At 36.0% G+C, this 15722-nt stretch overlaps 1 protein-coding gene and 1 long non-coding RNA gene across 2 annotated transcripts in view; one reads left to right on the top strand and one right to left on the bottom strand.

The window, feature by feature from the left end:
* Positions 1-672: 672 nt before the first annotated feature.
* Positions 673-2405, bottom strand: LOC126366365 (uncharacterized). Its single transcript, XR_007566332.1, has 2 exons — positions 2142-2405; positions 673-1596 (listed from the first exon to the last, which is right to left on the bottom strand). It is a non-coding gene; the product is annotated as an uncharacterized LOC126366365 (long non-coding RNA).
* A 7427-nt stretch (positions 2406-9832) lies between these two features.
* LOC126366215 (venom dipeptidyl peptidase 4-like) overlaps positions 9833-15722 on the top strand; it is a 62794-nt gene continuing 56904 nt past the window's right edge. The window contains exon 1 of the mRNA XM_050009241.1: positions 9833-10347. The gene's annotated coding sequence lies outside the window, so the exon portion shown is untranslated. The remainder of the gene's footprint in view (positions 10348-15722) is intronic.

The following is a 15722-nucleotide window of genomic DNA, read 5'->3' on the forward strand; positions in this document are numbered from 1 at the left end:
CCACGGAGGTTGTCCTAACCTAATTAACTCAAAAGGTGAGAATTTATATATTTTTACCGACTTCAAAAAAGGAGGAGGTTCTCAATTCGACCGTATATTTTTTTCGGGTTCCAAACCTCAAACGTAAAATTGGAATCTTTGTAAGTAATATGATATTTATATGATTTTGTTGTCCGTCCGTCTATGTCACCATTTTTCTCGAGAACGGCTATTAAGTTGACATTAATGTCTAATACTTATATTTGCGGTTCCTTGAAGCTGTACAAAAATCAAGCTTATAATCAACGCAATCCAAAGATACTACTTTTGATTAGCATTATTTTTGCCAACCAACCTGTGGGTACTTCCCATAGATCTAGATTTTTCTCGAAATCTTCGGTGCGCTAGTCAGACTCGCGCTTGACCGGCTTTTCTTTACGGTGAGTTTAGCAGCGAAGCACTCCTTACGCCATCTCTTGGTTACCTAGTAGTACTAATACATTCACAATTATGCTCTATGGCACAAGTCGCTTCAGCATTCAGTTGGTGTTTGAATGTGTTAAGAGTTCTAGGAAGTAATCATAGATGGCGCTATACTACAAGGGACTAAAAATTGTTATGACGCGGTGACTATGAATATGATATCCTAAAGATCACACTACTTGGTTATAAATCTACATTATAAAAATCAAGTTTTAGTTAGTAGTTTAATTTATTTACAAAATGCAATATTCTAATAACTACAACCGTTATATATAACACATACTCATACATAATTAAATTACCTATATTAAATATTATAAATAGTAAATTTCTATTTATATTTTCTTTCAAGCAAAAATACAATGTGATTGATCTTAATCAGTCATTTCTTTTGTTTAAAAAGTAATATATTGTCACTTTACTTACATTTGTATTATGTATACCAAATATAGCTTTTCATCTAATTATATAGGTACCTAATTAATGGTACATCACTTTTTCTGTGTTCGTTATGGCAAGGACTAGCCCCCATCACAAATATTGATTGAACAAAATGATGCATTATTGTATAAATAAATATGGTAACCAAGGTTTATTCAGTAATGTCCCCCCCGCGCCCCCTCCCCCCGTTGGTTGAGGGGAGGCCTGTGCCCAGCAGTGGGACATGTATAAGTTGTTTTTGCATGTTATATGTATGTATGTGCCGTTACCATGAATGTTCCCACTTTACCATCATACTTGGTAGTAAAAGAGGCAAAATTTAAGAAAAAAAAGGTGTATTAATTACCTAACCTTCAGGCAAATAACACAGCAAGCAGCCAGTGTCCTTAGTATTACTGGGTTTTTACAACATGAGTATTCCCTTTGGGTACATTCCCAGGAATGGCACTGGTTGTATTTTAATGCAATATAAATAATTCTTTCTATCAGTCACTAAACTAAGTAGTAATGCTTAAAATTACTTACAAGCAGTAAATACAGTTTTACAAAGCAACTATCCCACTACACCCTTTCTCTATGTTTATTAACATAACTATTATAGCATAAAAAAATTATTACATTACGCCTTTTGTTTTTCTCTCTTCTCAAATGGATATGTCTGCTTATATCTTGCTATACCGAGACTTACAAATGCTGAAACAAAAAAAAATCATAATATTTTTATTTTTAGTGTTTTTGTTATTTATTTAACAGTTTATTGTACACAAAACAGGATATAAAACAATTAGACTAACACATGACAAACAGTTCAGCTTATTTCTAGTAGAAATATCTCCCAGCAGACCGGGAAAAAGATAGGTATATTTTATTTTTAAATAAAATAGGCTTGTGTTTAACTACAATTTCACCTGATGATTTTTAGTAAGTATTCAAAAATCTATAGAACAAAAGAACTAAATTATATAGGCAAATAAAATAGAAGGTAATTTACTTGCTTTTAGGTACTCAGTTTATTGTCGACTTTAAGTAAGATTTTTGTTAAAAAAAAATTTGATAGTTACTTAATTTTTAAAGAAATATACGCTACATTATATGAAAGAAACTATATAATTATCTACTCGTTTCATAATGTTTGCAAGAGAACATCACTTATAAAGTTAGACAAAAGAAATTTATTTGATGAATTTCATTAGTATCGAATAGTATTATTAAAAAACACTTGTAAATAAGAAACTTACTCAAAGAAAGAGTGGATAAAGTAATTCTGCCGGCTAATGTATGATTTTTCCAGGCATAATTCGCAAGATAACCTCCAATGCCTATTAAACCTGCAGCACCCACAAGTCTACAGGATAGACAATCCCTAGGACCAGTAGCCGGAGGGGCCGATTCCTTCGTCATTTTTGAAAACCTTTCGCCGACGAATTATTTAATTCAGATTTTACAGTAAAATTGAAATTGTTATGAAATCGCACTCCCGATGTTGACAGATTGGTGTTGGATATGACGTTAGCTGTCATATAAACGTCATTGTGACAGTTACGTTTCTTTTTTCGTAGCGTCCTCAAATGAACTTTTCTTAATAATAATTGTTAAATAATTATTTATTACATGTGCCAAAAACAATTCGGTTATTTAAATTAAAATAAAATAGTAATATGAAAGAAAAATATTATCTTGCTTTTATTTCAAGTTTAAAATATAATTATTAAAAAATTAGGCCATTTTAAGTCAAAAAAAAAAAAAAAAACAATGGTATAGCCCGTATAGCCATATAATAACAAAAAATATTTCTTTTTATTTTTGTGTAAATGGCAATTTCAAAAACAAAGGGCTGTAAAACGGAATGTAAACTTTTTGGTATTAGGGTTTTGAATTTTATATTAGATTTATTGCTGTTTGAATTTGGTTTGAATAATTTGACTCCGATTATTGATTATTGACTGAATGTGATCAACTTTTATTTAATATCAATATTGTCAATTAATCAATCATAATCCTTAACAGGGTGGGTAGAGCAATGAAGTAATCATAATGAATAGGTACTAACGTCTTGGACTTGGATTTGTATTTAAGAATAAGTACCTAACATTTTATGTTAGCTTGAACAGTACTTATCTCTGAAGAGTATACTTACTAATTTATTTAGATACCTACCTATGTAAGTACCTACCTAACTGTAAATCTTCGAAACCAGTTTACGTATAGGAATTTCCTATCAAAGTCTTTGCTGAGAACGAATACGTCACGATGGACAGGTTAAAAACCGCAGTTAAATCCCATACGAGTGACGTCATTCTATAGTAGATAAATAAGAAACATTTTCCTTAACATCAATAAAATAGTCGGGGAATTACTTGCATACTCATTACTACTTCTGTAATGTTTGGTACACTATTGTTTACATTTAAGATAAGACTGCCGAAAAAACTGTGTTATATGAGTTCATCGATGTACGCCTGCACATACCGGTAATTCCTAACATAAACATTAACATCATCATCTCCTTAGCGTTATCCCGTTTTCACAGGGTCCAGTTACTTAAACTGAAGATTTGACAGGTACGGTTTTTTACAGAAGCGACTGCCTAGATATGACTTTCCTCTTCAAACCCGCAAAGGGAAAGCTAATACAGGTTAGGTCAGATACCTCCGAATATGTAACATAGACATAAACGTGACGAAACCTTTGGGTGATGATTCAGCTCATGATTCTGAGTTAATATGGGTGTATATGGAGCATTCTCCACCTGTCCATCACGCTACCACGCTCACATAACATTCTTACTTACTCATAACAATAATCTATTGTTTATAAACACTGTGACACTGTAAGTAAATATTTATACTTATGATTAGTTTCTCAAAAATTACCAATATGTTCACATGGTGACTTCACATTTTATACGTAGTAGGAAATGCAATCCCGACTCCAGATTGCGAATTCGATTCCCGCGGGATAGGATATATCAATCTCGCGAGATCTCGAAATTTTTGGGATCGTCTAGTTCATAAAAAAATGTAAAGTAAGGATGCCTGGAAACGATAAAACTGCTTGTGATAGTGAGGTTAATTAAAATAAAATATTTTTTGAAAGAAAACAAAGAACTAAGTAAAAAATAATTAAGTTTTCTTTGGAAATCAGTAGGTATAATCAAAACAAAAAGTATAACTCAAGAAGATTAGCCCAATGCCGTCAATCTCGAATGTCATCATCATATTATGCTTCGGGATTGATCCCAAAAAAATTACGAAAGCGGGATTGCATTACCTAACGTACTACCTAGGTACGTACGTATATACATAAACTCACGCCTATTTCCCATTGGGGTAAGGTTCGATCCTTACTCACTTCGCTTGCTTCATCCACATTCATTCATTCACCAATCAAAGTAGATCGTTCGTCGTACCTAGGTACTCACAGATAATACATTCATACATTCTCACATTTTTTAAGTTTCTGAGGACTTATCAAAAGTGCCTGCATGTCGTTTTCTAATTAGGTACCTACATAAGGCTCTACTCAATCCATTAGGGTATGCGTTTATGGATGTTTTTCTATAGTAAGTATATTGTTTTGTCAATTACTTATATCACGGTCGAAGTTCATGGGTCAGTGTTGTATGTAGGTACCTAGGCAGATACAGTCGTTAGCTATATCATGTACGAAATTTAGAATCCTGTCGCATTAACATAATAATATTATTTGATATTGAGTAAGATAACTCCTGCTAAATGTAAAATGAAACTCTTACTAAATGTCAAATTATAGGTACGTTAATGCGACATTTCAATTTGTCAGAAAAATTAATGTGACATGGTACTATAGTGTACCTTGAATTTCAAGTCGGGTATGACTTTGGATTGGTATATATCACAATTAGGTACATGGAAGTCCCTTCGTTCATCGTTTCGCTAGTAGCTACTAGGAAATGCATGACCTCATAATTCATGTTATGGAAATTCGCCACTATCTTTTCGCCATTAAAACTGACTTTCAAAGTCTTCATACAGCGGCGTTGAACGTTCGTTAGTGAGCTATGAATATTCTAATGCTAGTGCTGCATCTGTGATGGGACGCAAAGCGGGACATTTCGAATAGATTGACAGTATTATTTTTCTCTCGTGTGGGTTGTGTATTAACCTCTCATCTGCCGAGATACCAGACAAAATAGACTTTACATTACGTCTAGCTGAGATCAGCGTTCCGGCGTTCGAAAAGTTAAGGGTGGTATTAACAAACTAATCTCAGTTGAGACTGCCCTCAAGATCATGCTCGAGTTCCTGTTTTTACATAAGAACTGTCACATTGACACGATCTTGAGGGCAGTCTCGAAGCTGAGATTAATTTATTAATACCATCCTAAGTCTATACGACTCGAATAGATTAAACTTTACGCTGGGAGCAAATAAAAAAAAGACACGTACAGCTGGCTTATCTTCTCTTGTTCTCAATCGAGAGGGATTCTAAAATCTTCTCATTTATTTAGGTATTTATTTAACGGTTTACTGTACACAGAACAGGATATAAAAACAATTAGACTAACACAAGACAGACAAACGGTTCAGCTTATTTCTAGTAGAAATCTCCGGGATAAAGATATTATATTTTATTTTTAAATATAATTGGCTCGCGTTTGACCGCAATCTCACCTGATGGTTGACGATGTGGTCTAGGATGGATCACGCATACCTAGCAAATGCATGTTCACTCTGGTCTTGAAGACTCCCAGACTAAAACGAGTTGGAAAAACAGACGACGGCAGACAACTGTCTGCCGGCGGACTGGAACTCCAGTCCTTTGCTGTTCGCGTCAAAAGGAGGAAGGTACTTAAAAAGTACGAGTGGGCAGATAGGTGTACATCACTAACAAGTTAAATTTAAAAGATAAAAATCGAAAAGAAAAAATCGTAAAATATATAATTAACAAAACATAAATACATAACCATAATAACTATGAACGTAAATATACATAATATGAATAAAGAAATAATCAATATATTATAATTCATTTCTTCTTGTTCTTCTCTCGGGTCAGTTATGAGCTTTATGACCACGACTTCAACAACCTTGGGAACAGGGTTACTATTGAGCCGCCAAAGATGATGCGTATTGTAATTAATTATTTGATGATGAGCAATTTTGCTCATTTCCGAAAGTTCTTTTTACTATGTCATTTTCTGAACGGTTTTCTGTGTGAAATTATATAGAGCAACTTTTCGAACGCGCACGCAACGTGTTTTAGCTTATACCGCTCTGTACCATATTTTTTGTTTTCAACAATTTATACATACACATACATAAACAACCTATATACGTCCCACTGCTGGGCAGAGGCCTCCCCTCAATCAACCGGAGGGGGTAAGGAGCATACTCCACCACGCTGCTCCAATGCGGGCTTTTCAACAATTTATAAGAACATATAATTAGGTAAGTTACACCAAGCCGTTTGCCGTTTGAATCAGAGCCACCATCATCACTCAATACCATCGATAAAACCATCCAGAATATCATGACAGCGATTCCCAATACACGAAACATGTTTTCTGTACCTAAAAACTACCTACTTCTTGTTTTGCGTCAGTGTCTGGAACAATGGACAATAAGTCCTTCAATGTATGGCAACTCTATTAGGGTTCCGTAGTCAACTATTCTAGACTAAAGTCGACAAGGTCAGCGAAACTTAGTTATTCTACTGTATCCTGAAGTGTTTTGCATCTGTAATAACTTGGTCGGTGAAGTAGTATTTTGTAAGTGAAGTGCCTTGCTTAAGTCACTAAATTGAGGAGTGTTTTTTAGAGCAATTTGAAGGAGTTCTTAGTATATTTTATTTTAGTTTAATGCGTTTCTGTGCCAAGGTATAATACTTTTGGTGTAATAGCATAAAAAATGGTTTAAATTGATCTCTGTTTACGTGATAAAACAAGTAGGTATAAATTATACATTGTATAATGATCACGTGTGTTATGTTGTGTGTTGATATCACGTAGTTTTCAGAATTTGTGCCCGGTTAATGTAATGGCAATAGGCTCGCTCCCTACTACTCTCTCTCTCTCTCTCTCTCTTTGGCATTTATTATTCCCATCTGATGCTCGCTCCCTACTACATGGGACTTAAACATTGCTGGCGAGGGGTACGTGTATAATTGTATATACTACACAAGTACACACCTCTACCTACCCCTTTTGGCGATTTAGGTGTGATGCTATGTTATGTTTGTAATAACGACCTCCGTGGTCCAGTGGTTGACCATTGGGTTCACGATCTGGAGGTCCCGGGTTCGATTCCCGGTGGGGACATATCACAAAAATTACTTTGTGGTCCCTAGTTTGGTTAGGACATTACTGGCTGATCACCAGATTGCCCAAAAGTAAGATGGTCCGTGCTTCGGAAGGCACGTTAAGCCGTTGGTCCCGGTTACTACTTACTGATGTAAGTAAGTAGTCGTTACATGAGCCATGTCAGGGGCCTTTGGCGGCTCAATAGTAACCCACCAGGGTTTGTGAGCTTGGTACTCCAACCTCGCAACCCACACGATAGAAGAAGAAGAAGATGTTTGTAATGTCATTGTCCAGTCATAAGCAATATCATACTCCAGATTGTACTGTATCTATCATCCATTTGTGTAAATTTGTTTTGTATGTTGTGTGCAAAAAAGTATAATAATATTTGATTTGATCATGAGCCCACTTTAGAACCCCTTCGCCCTAAGATATTTGACATTTAGTAATACTTAAGTACAGATCGATTTCTCAAAAAAGTTAAAGTGACATGGTACTAAAGTACGTCCCATCGAGGTCTCCTCTACTAACCTGTATTTAGAACAGCGAATGGAATTTCTTTGTGTGTTTGTTTTTGAGCCGTGGTAGCCCGGTTGGTAGAACGCGTGCCTCTCACTTTGAGGTCGCAGGTTTGACTCCAGCACATGTCTAAATCAATGACTGTCGAATTTATTTTCGAGTTCATGTTTGGATCATAAATGATTATTACGTGCTCAGCGGTGAAGGAAACATCGTGATCCTAACCCCTACGAAAACCTACATTCACGAGAAATGCATTTCGGAGGTATGTGACATAACCTGTATTGGGCTGGTTTTCCCTTAGCGGGTTGGAAGGTCAGACAGGCAGTTGCTTCTGTAAAAAACCGAACCTGTCAAATCTTCAGGTTAGGTAAGTGGACCCTGTGAAAAAACGGGACTATGCTAGGGTGGTGATGAATGGAATATCATTGTACTTCTCTGTTAGGGAATATACAGAAACAAAACATAAAATGCGTTCTACTATCCCGGGCACATGCCTGTTAATAATAATAATCTTTTATGGCACCATAAAAGGCGAATAAGGAATTATATCCTTTCCACGTTTTTATCGTAATGGACGGCCTCGGTGGTCCAGTGGTTGAGCGTTGGGCTTACGATCCGGAGGTTCGGGGTTCGATTCCCGGTAGGAGTACTTTAACAAAAAATATCTTGAGACTGTTCCTAGTTCGGTCAGGACCTTGTAGGTTGAAATAAAGTAATTGTCCGCAAATGGTTGACACCTCAGACATACTGAAAATAGGTTTATTTATTGTTTGCAAAAAGAATAATATGGTAGTTATATAGGTAAGTATTGTTGTTTTCGGGGGTCCCGGGTTTGGATCCCGGTGAGGACATACCATAAAAAATACTTTGTTATCCCTAGTTTGGTTAGGACATTACTGGCTGATCAACTAATTGTCCGGAAGTAAGATGATCCGTGCTTCGGAAGGCACGTTAAGCCGTTGGTCCCGGTTACTACTTACTGATGTAAGTAAGTAGCCGTTACATGAGCCACCTCAGGAGCCTTTGGCGGCTAAATAATATCTCTGACACGAGGGTTGATGAGGTTGGTAATCTAACCTCACAACCCGCACGATAGAAAAAGATTATGGTGTTGTAAATAATAACCAAACATTTTTTTCACCATAGATGTCAGATGCACTACTTCTCAGTCGTGTTAAATTAGTGACATGCATAACGAATAGTGTCGTAAAGGCACGAAGTAATATTTTAGAGTATATAATATTTGCATGTACTGCATATTATTATCATACCAGATTAGAGGCCGAAGACGGATATTTTATTTTATTATTATTTTATTTTTATATGTATATTGAACCGTCGATAGGGTTGTTTCCAACTAGTCAAATCATTTACTTTTTTCTAAACGTCAAACCACGAAACACGAAAAAAGCAACGTGTGACGTCATAGAAATAGAAAAAGGTGAAAAATTTACATTTCTTTTTATTAAAATTCATAAATAAGTTAAATGGAAGAAAAGAAAAAAGTTTTTTGTTACCTTTAAATCTTTATTTAGTAATCAGAATTTCAAAATCGATCTTTGACCTAGGAAACTACCCAATTCTAACTAATACATAAACATCATTGGCATATATACGTTCCACTGCTGGGTACATACCTCCCCTCAATCAACCGGAGGGGATATGGAGCATATGTACTCCACCACGTTGCCTTGTTTTCTCACTACATCCGAGAATGACGGATAGTAGAAAATTACTATCAAAAATCGGATGGATGTAGAGTTAAGTTACCATAGGTACAAATAGTTCTACAACCGACTCGAATCGGATTAGAATAGATATAAAAACAAACCAAACACAAAACCAATTCCTTTGTTTCTTCGCATAATAACTACGATGTTGAACACACTCTTAACTTAGTTAAGAGATCTTTTGAACACCGTAGTACTATATAATCTATACCTATTTTTCGAGAGAGGACTCTTGCGACAAGCCTGTACGATAAGCCGGCAGCTGAACGCATTATTATTTCAAGTTCAATAAATAAATAGGCGTGAAGTTATGTATGGCGCTATGTGTGTTCAGTAAATAAAACATTTTCCCGTAATAATTTTATAGGTAAGGGGACTTCTCGCGGGCTCGAAGTGAACGTCTTTCGCAGTCGCTTTCAGCCGATCGTCGGCATCGCCCGTACGTCTGGCTCGTACGGTTTGAAGCGTGCCACAGTTTACTAACAGACGCAGTGTTTACAAATATGGACCCCAAACCGTAACCGGTAAATGGGACACCGTAAAACTAATGTGAAGTGTTGTGCTACTGTCTTATAAATTCACTTTAATTTAAAAACAAACAAATAGTAAGTTTTTTATTAGTTAGCATTTATTTCCAGACAGCAATTTAAATTAAAACATAAAACCTAAACAAACTTTTTGCTGATTTTTTTAGACTGCCATTGAAATATTTAAAATACTTAAAACTTTTTGGAGTGATGTTTTGAACTTTCCAAAAATTGTGTGCAGAACTAATTTAAAATTGGAGTGAATCGAACGTTTCGAATGAAATTGAAATTATGTTTTCTTTTTAAAAGATTTAAAAAGAAAGGAAAGCTTTTCTTCGCTTTGCGGGTAAAAGAAAAGTTGGAAGGAGTTTATTTATGAAATAGGGTGAGTGACAATGGAGTGACGTGATAACAGCTGATACAGATAACGATTTTATTACCATTTAACTGCATACATGTGTTGTTAAGTATTATCCGTTGGTTATATGAATGTTAAACACGATTTAAAGTCATTAACAACTAACTTGCAGCTACATTTATTATCTGTGTTTTTGTGACATAGGTATAATATAAGTATTCATATTTATTTATTGCATGCCACAAAATAATTAATGTTCCCTAGATGATACCTGAGCTTCAAACGATTCATCATTATCATATCAATCTTGGAATGAGTATCAGAGGCAACTGCGAGGTTCTTATTGATGACTTGTAACTCTGCCCATTGACTTACAGGCACGTTGGTACTAGCTGTAAAAAAATTTAACAGCCCATAGTGGAGCAGCGATAATATGCTCCATAGTCATACCCCCTCCGGTTGATTGAGGGGAAGCCTGTCCCAGGCTGTTTATGTTATTAATTATTATCTATCTTACTTATGTTCCAACTGGGGTTTGTAACTTGTAGGTCTGTCTACCCGGATGCGTATGACGAGCGTGTATGCCAGACGTTTCACAGACCATATATGGAATAGTTCTTCACATAACAACAATACGGGACTTCCTCTTACGTAGAAATAAGTGTCGGGTATTTAAAATTTATTGACTCTTACTGAATGAATCACTCAATTCTGAGTCCTACGACCTGTTCTTTACGTATGAGTATTCGATATACCGGGGATACCCTTATAAAAATAAATAAGTTGGCATTGGCACTGATGAGTTTATTTTCAATTTATAAGATAAGTTAAATAACAAATATTATTGATAATTAATATTAAAATCATTATTAAAACTCTACAAGAGTTACTCACGAACGAACTAACAACCGAGTGACCGACGAAATTTAAAAGGAGAGGAGGTATTTACCCAGCAGTGGGATCTTATAGGCTAGATTAGATTAGGCTAGATTTGACTCTACATTGGGAGCAAATAAAAAAAATATGAACAGAGGGACACAGTCCTGTCTAATAGCATCTTTTTCTCTCGTGTGAGTTACGAGATTAATGATGCTAAGGTCACTATTGAGCCGCCAAAGGTACCTGACATGGTTCGTGGTAAAGATTAGGTACTTACATACTTAAGAAAATACAAACCAAAATCGACTGTATAACGTGACCTCTGAAGCATGGTTCTTATTTGATTGATTGATTTTATTTTTATTAAAACGCATAGACATTTAGGTACTTACACCCAAAAGATTCTTCAAGAAAATACAAAACTGTTTATAAACCTTTTGTTTCTATTTAGTAAACGTTCATACAATGCAATCTATGATGCCTATTCATTCATACCATTGTATTTAAAACAACACGAATAGTACTATGTAGTTTCTGCAGTAACGTTCAACTTTTCACCTCTACCAGAGTAGCTAGAAAGGATTTATAGGTTAGCTAAGCAGGAGTATAACAATACCTACGTACAGTTTTGAGTTTCGAGCGTTTCATGAGTTTCCGAGAGATAACTTTTAGAGTTAGAAAACTGTTCTGATAACTGGGCGTCATTTTACTTCATAGTAATATTGAAATAAAACATTTGAAATTCGATTCGCGCCATTTTGTTTTATAAGTTTTTTACATGAAAAGGTATTTTATGGATAGGTAACATTTTTGTAAATATCAAACATGATAAAGTAAATTAATGTTTACTAGTTTGTTTTAAACATTTAGGTAATTAATTTAATTTTGAACTTAGGTATGTATAAATGATTATGTTTATGTTTTTGCATATAATTATGATTTTGCAGCATTTTTATTTAAAACGATGTCTGTCAGATTGAATATATTGTAGGTATGTAATTTATAAGTATTTAAGTCTTCTAAGCACTATGTCAATAAACGGCTGCTGTATGAGCCTTTACTAAAGAGTGTGTTAATTTAAGTCAAGTGCTGTGTAAGTAATATATCGAAATGTCTTGAAATATTTTATAACGACGCACGACGCGCTGTGTTTTTTACCTCTACCGGTTATACATTGTTTTAAGTTTACGCAGTTATTATCATAATTAAAACACATAATGGTGCTAATTCCTGTAAATACCATCTAATTTTATTTTAAGTTATATCTGTCATTTTCTTATCCGCCGAAAAGGAAAGGGACGGGTAATCGACAAGCATAAAATTTATAGAACACACGTCAATTTTAAGCACAAATTTAAAACAACCGTCTAAAAATTTTACATCAGTCAATAACCCGACACAGTTAGTAGACAGCATGTCAAACGGATTGCATACCAGTGACGTACCTTTTTGATTAGCTCGGGTTATTTATTCATTTACTCATTCTTCCTAAAATTAAGAGCTGTGAATCATCCGTCCCTTTCCTTTTCGACAGATATGAAACTGACGGATATAACTTAAAATAAAATTAGGCGGTGTCTGCAGGAATCGGGGCCAATAACGTGTTCTTACCGCGTTTAAAGCAGGGATATGAGACTCCCGATATTTCGACACTGTTGCAAGTGCCATGATCACGGGATGACTGATGCTATTGGAGTGGAGTAGGTAGATCTATAATTTTCTACGGGTAGACATATCTGTCTACCCTCTTTCTTTGCCGTTTGTTGTTGTTGTTGTTTGTTCTACCGGTTAACTTCAAATTTTGTATGCTGGCACGGCACCCTTTGGTGCGCGAGACCAACTCGCACTTAACTGAAGATTAGGTACATACTTAAGAAAATAGAAAGTTTGTATAGGTACATATCAAGATCTCCTATCTAACGTTGATGAGAACCTCGTATAACCTATCTTAAGAAAATTAGTTTGCAGAACTTAATTCCAGGCGCAAATTAAGCTCCACATGCGGAGGTTTTACTCAGGTCCCAGAGGTTTCGATTTAGATTGTAACCAGCAACCACCTACTGAATACTTAGTTCACTTCCACTGAGTTAAATACTTAATGCTTAGTCACGGACAGGGATTTCATTCAACGATATCGTTTATGAAAATTTCGCGCGGCAACGTTCTTGTGCGCACGTTTCGGAAATTGATTCCGTATACGAAATAATTGGAAGATTTTTAAAAGTGCCACTTCACGTAATTGCTAGGCGCATTTATTGCACGTTTTTATAAAGTGTTAGCTAGAAATAAGGACCTCGACGTAGTATTCGATCGGCAGGAAGTTTTATTTCTCAATAGATCAGAGCATCACGCCTGTATCCGCGAAGGGGTAGGCCAGATGTGTATAGTAAATACAACCACTCCTCGCCATTTGTGTCATAGGCTATGTATATTTTATATAGGCTGCAATTTTATCATTACTTTTCGTAAGATAAATAGCCGATCATACTAAGGTTTTTAGCTTTTCTGTTATAAGGAATATCCTTAAATGATAGTCGATATTTAATTTTTTGCCCTGAAGGTTATAATGTCGAAAAGTTTGCAGGCGAGTGGAATGGAAAGTATGAACTATTTGCTCATACTTGTATGTCGAGCGTTTCGCGCGCACTGGGCCCTTCCAACCTCTTTCTTCTATTCCGTGATTACAACACAATCCCTCTGTCGGTTTTTACGACAAGCCTGGCAAGACAAGCAGCTGCACGTATTCTGTTTTTATTCACTCCGGCTTTAACTTAGAAGTGCACTCTTAAATCAACTTACCCGTTCGGATCAAGGCTCCAATATTAAGCCATAATTCAATCCAAGGTCCCTCGGAATGCAGTTACGATGACAGCGAGTGGTCCAGCCATAATGCAAGCTATACAGGTGCCCGGGAAATTCCTTTGTACTCCACTTAAAGCGTGCCATTCAAAGAACAGTTGTCACTATGGTAGATAATCGTTCACAACTTCACTAGTTAGACTAGATCTTATTTTGTACTATGAATGAATCAACTATTATATTTAAGAATGTATGCACAATAATAGTTGATTCATTTCGTATACACAATGTATACACAATAATAGTTGCTTGCCTCTCACTTTGAGGTCGCAGGTTTTAATCACAGGCCTAATCCAATGTTTGTCGAAAACGTTTTTGTTTCACGTGCTCTCCGGTTAAGGTTAACATCGTGAGGAAACCCACATTCCCAAGAAATGCATTTTCGGAGGTACAAAGGTTGTAAGTATGCTAACTTGTATTGGGTTGATTTCCCTTCCCGGGTTGGAAGTTCAGACACGCAGTCGCTTCTGTAAAAACCCGACCTGTCAAATAAAATATTATTATTAGTTAATTGTAATTAATTTTATCTTTAGTCTATGAGTCGCGGGCAAAACGCTGTACTGTCACTATTAGAGGGACATATCCACGGAATACTTAGAAGTATATCTTTCGTCTCTTTCGCACTAGACGGTGTACTACATCTCTGTCCTATATCTCTGTACTATATATCTCGCTCTCGTTCTAATCGCTACGTTGCCGTTGTAAGGGCTGTTTCCTTTTCATGGCAGAACCGCTCGCATACAGTGAAGAATAATACTACGTATACGGCAACTCTCCGCTTCCCACCAGCGCCTGAGCTAGGTTCACCTCCCCCTCCCCGTCCCCCTCGGTCATATTTTAGTCTTCAATGGGGGCGTCAGTCACACACACAGATGCGCGGGTACGATATCGTCACTGTGTAGTGACGCTAGGGAGATGATGAGACGAGCTGTGCTACTAATTGTGTCGTGTTTATTCTGTCTAGTTTATCACATAGGTCATTGACCTTGGCCTTGGAGTTACTTAGACACAATGGCTTCAGATGTAATCGTCGTGATCAGAAGCAGCTGTGACGGTCAAACAACCTCCATAGGATTCTCATTATTGTTTGCCAAGACGACACTTAATTGCTACTTTTATAGTCTTCTTTTTGCTTCGCTGCAGTCGGGTAAAAACTGAGTAGGTTTTCCGGATTTTCGCAACTTTACGCCTGTGTCATCGTTAGTTATAACTTTGAATACTTCGAAGAGGTTTGTAATTGTAAATCGGAAAGCGAGAATGACTAGGGCAACATTAGATTGAAACTTAAATACATTCTAACACGTAAACATAAGTTCATGACTGTATTCCCAATTGGGTTAGTCAGAGGTACATCTATCACGTGATGAACTACGTATTTTTCAAATTCAAAATATAAATGAATACTTTATTGCACTGAAATAATGTAACCGTACTTTTACATTTTTAACGAGGGGCGTTCATTGAAAATATAATTAACCCTGTCTTTGCCATTCTCACTATTTATTGAACATCCCTCGTAGATACAGTTAAGTAATGTAGGTTTGTAGTGAAGCTCAAAACACAGGTGAATATATTTATATATTTCAAAATTAATGTTAATTTCCTACCGATACCGGCCTTCGCGGCCCAGTGCAGTGGTTGAGCGTTGTGCTCGCGGTCCGGAG

Source organism: Pectinophora gossypiella, chromosome 4, assembly GCF_024362695.1.
Source record: "Pectinophora gossypiella chromosome 4, ilPecGoss1.1, whole genome shotgun sequence".
NCBI classification, from domain to species: Eukaryota; Metazoa; Arthropoda; class Insecta; order Lepidoptera; family Gelechiidae; genus Pectinophora; species Pectinophora gossypiella.